This window comes from Echinops telfairi, unplaced genomic scaffold, assembly GCF_000313985.2.
Source record: "Echinops telfairi isolate 266 unplaced genomic scaffold, ASM31398v2 ScPeMD7_7457;HRSCAF=8495, whole genome shotgun sequence".
In the NCBI taxonomy this organism is placed as follows: Eukaryota; Metazoa; Chordata; class Mammalia; order Afrosoricida; family Tenrecidae; genus Echinops; species Echinops telfairi.
In genome coordinates this window covers 12954349-12958531 of record NW_022111357.1, presented here as the reverse complement: position 1 = coordinate 12958531, position 4183 = coordinate 12954349, and positions in this window count along the sequence as shown.

Here is a 4183-nt window from a genome sequence, read left to right as displayed (position 1 = left end):
TGTTTATAAAAAGTATAATAGCCTATTGTTGCAGCCACTGTGTCAACCCATCTCCTTGACAGTCTTCCTCTTATTTCATGGCTCTCCACTTTACCAAGCAGGATGTCCTTACCTGTGGGGGGAGGTCAGATGCGGAGGCATTCCCTCTCCTGAAGGCAATCAGTTGCCAGACTGCTGTCTCATCCCACCACAGGGGTGGGCCTGCTCCCTGCTGCTGGGGACAATGGACAGGCTCCTGTGGGCGGAGTTCGCATCCTACTGATAATGGTCTCTATCAGTTGGGCCAGGGACAGACCAAACCGGCTGTCCCTCCTCTTCCTATAGCGTGTTTGTCCCTAGATCACCCCCTCCCATCACTGTAATACCTGTAGCACAACCCTTTCCTGTGACGTATGTCTTCACCTGTAATGTGGGGGCTTGCACGTCCCCAATGTCCCCAGAGAGTATAAAAGCTTGGGGAGCATTAAAGTTCGCTCTCTCTCCACGTGGATTACCAAGCGGGGCTGAGGTGAGCAATGCTACCATGTAAAATGCATCTGACTCCATTTATTTCTATATATCTCTTTTATCTCTCATGCTCTCTATAACTTTACTATAATATTTACTTATTATCACTTACAATTGCGCCTACTGAACCCGTAGTGATTGTGCTAGGAGCTGGCTTCTTCTGGCACGTACCAAGGACCGGTCTCTCGCGCGCATGTCCACAGGATGTGCGATGAAGCCTCATCGTCCTCAACTCGAAGAGTCGTTGTGGTTGCGCTCCTCCAAGACAGACGTGTTTGTTTGTCCGGGAGCCCATGTTATTTTAAAGATTCTACCGCGACACCCTAACTCTTCTTTATTTATCATCCAACGTTCACATGCACGTGAGGCGACTGAAAATACCAGGACTGGAGTGACCAGTTCACTCTTCACCACTTTGAGGAGGTCCGTGCAGCAGATTTCCGCAGTGAGATGTGTCATCTGATTTCTTGACGGCCGCTTCCAGGAGTATTGATTGTGGAGCCAAGCAACATGACGTCCCTGACAACGTCACCCCTTTCTCCATTTATCACGATGCTACCTCCTGGCCCAGTGGTGAGGATTGTGGTTGGTTTTTGTTTTTCTTTTCACGTTGGATCGCAATCCATCCCGAAGGCTGCATCTTTGATTTTCATCAGCAAGTGCTTCAAGTCCTCTTACCTTTCAGGAATCAAGGTTGTGTCATATGCCTATCAAGGTCATTAATAAGTCTTCTGACAATGAACCTGACATCTTCGTTTAGTCCAGCTTCTTGGATTATCTGCTCATCATTCAGATGGAATAAGTAAGGTGAGAAAATAACAACCCTGGCACACACCTTTCTTGATTTTAAACCATGTTCTGTTCACACCACTGCCTCTTGATCCATGTGCAGGTTCCACATGAGAACATTGAAGTGTTCTGGAATTCCCATTCATCTCACTGCTATCCACAGTTTGTTATGATCCACACAGTTGAGTGCCTTTGCATAGTCAATAAAACACAAGTAAGCATCTTTCTGGTATTCTCGGCTTTGGGCCAAGGTTCATCAGCAATGATAACCCTTGTTCCATGTCCTCTTCTGAATCTGACCTGAATCTCTGGCAGCTCTCTGTCAATGTATTGTTATGGCCATTGGTGAATCACCTTCAGCAAAATTGTACTTACATGTGAGATGAATGATATTTTCCCCACATTCTGTTGGGCCACCTTTCTTTGGAATGGACAGAGATCTGGATCTCTTCTAGTCAGTTGGCCAAGTAGCTGGCTTCCAAATTTGTTGGCATAGACCAGTGAGTGCTCCCAGTGTTTCATGAGCTTTCCAATGGAAACCTTTCTATTGGAATTCTGTCAATTCTGAGAGCCTTCTTTTTCACCTATAGGGTCCCTTTGAGTCAGAATCAACTCAACAGCCGTGAGTGAGTGTTTTTCACTAAAACGCTCAGTGCAATTTGGACTTCTTCCTTCAGTATCATTGGTTCTTGAGCATACGCTACCTCATGAAATGGTGGAAAGCCAACTAGGTCTTTTTGGTGCAGTGACTCTGTGTTCTTTTCGTCTTCTCTCGATGCTTTCCGCGTCATTCAGTATATTGCCCATAGAGTTCTTCAGAATTGCAACGAAGGCCTCGGTGTTTTCTTCCGTCCTTTCACCTTGAGATATGCTGAGCATATTCTTCCTTTCTGACTTTCTAACTCCACGTCTGTGTCCATTTTGTTATAATGCTGCTGTTGTTGTTGTTGTTGTTAGATGCCATCCGGTCTGTTCCAACTCATAGGGACCCGATGCACAACAGAATGAAACACTGTATGGTACTGCATCATCTTTGCAATTGTTTCTATGCCTGAGCCCATTGTTGCAACACTGGGTCAACCCAGCTTACTGCGAGCCTTTCTCTCTCTATTTCTGTTTGTTTGTATCTCATCTACTAAGCACGATGTCCTTCTCCAAGGCCTGGTCTCTCCTGACAATTTGTCCAAAGTATGTGAGACGAAGTCTTGCCATCCTTTGCCTCTAAGGAGCACTCTGGTCTTACTTCTTCCAAGACCAATCAGTTTGTCCTTTTAGCAGTCCATGGTACTTTTAGTATTCTTCTCCAGCAGCACTATTCAAATGCAACGATTCTTCTTCAGTCTTCCTGATTCAACGTCCAACTTTCACGTGCACAGGAGGTGAGTGAAAATACCATGGGTCAGGCCCGCCTTAGTCCTCAAAGTGATATGCTTGCTTTTGAATACTCTAACGAGGTCTTGTGCAGCAAGTTTACTTAATGCAGCTGCCTCCACAAGCATTGATTGTGGATCCAAGCAAGACAAAATCCTTGACAACTTCAGCCTTTTCTCCATTTCCCATGATCTTATGTATGACGTCCTTGATGTCATCCCACAGCTCGTCACGTCTGCTGTCCTTAGTGCCCAGTGTCAAACCTGTCCTTGAGATGTTCTCAAAATGCAGGTAGAATATATTGCAGGTTATGTTTCTCACAGGTTATATTTATATTACATACCTGTTTTAATAATATGCTGCAACTACAACTTGATGTTACATTCTGTTTGTAACAAATGTAGCAAACCTGGGCCTCGTGTCGGTTGCTAGTATTGAGCTTCTCCAGTCTCTTTCCACAGATGCAGTCAATTGGATTCCGGTGTATACCATTCATTGAGGTCCATGTGGACTGTCAACATTGATGTGCTGATAAAGGTATCTGTAATGAAGAAGTCACTGGTCTTGCCAAATTTTATCATGCGATCTCCAGCTTCACTTCTATCGCAAGGTGCTGTTTTCCAACTACCGTTCCTTCCTCTTTGTTTCCAACTTTTACATTCGAATCACCAATAAGTATTAATGCATCTGGATTGCATGCTTGATCAATTTCAAACTGGAGAGGGTGGTAGACTTCCTCCAGTTCTTCATCACTAGCTTGAAGTGGTTGGTGCATGCATTTGAATAATAATAGTGGTAACTGGACTTCTTTGTAGGTATCTAGAGATTAGCCTATCAGACAGCATTGCACTTCGAGATCCTGAGATGTTCTTTTTGATGAAGAATGTAATGCCACTTCTCTTGAATTAGTCATTCCCACCATGGTAAATCACATGATTGTCTGACCCAAAATGACTAATACCAGTCCATTCCAGCTCACTAACACCTCGGATATCCATCGTGACGCGTTCTATTTCATGTTTGAAGACTTCCAATTTTTCTAGACTCACACTTGGCACATCCCACATTCTACTGTTTGCATTTGTTTCTTCTTATTACCCATCCACATCATTATGGTCCACCGTGCTTTGAAGAGGGAGCACTTTCCAGTTGCATTCTGAATGGCTTCCAGCCTGAAGGGCTCCTCTCCCGGCACCACATGTGGCAGTGTTCAGCCGTTACTCCTGAGGCTTTCAGTGGCTCGACTCTCAGAAGTGAAGCGTGGATTCCTTCTTTGTAGTCTGTTCTTGGTCTGGAGACGGCTTCTGGAATATTTTACAGATTTTTAAAAAAATTTTGCTTTCTCAGGAAAACCCTAAATAAGTATTGTTATTCCCGTTTTACTAGTGAAGGCGTAAGCCTGTGGAGTTGCCATTCCCAACTGGAACATTTTACAGGGAAGGAAGCTACCCAAAGCGTAAGCAAGTTATCTGTTGGGAGATGAAGGTGGGATTTTAATGGGGCACTATCACAACAC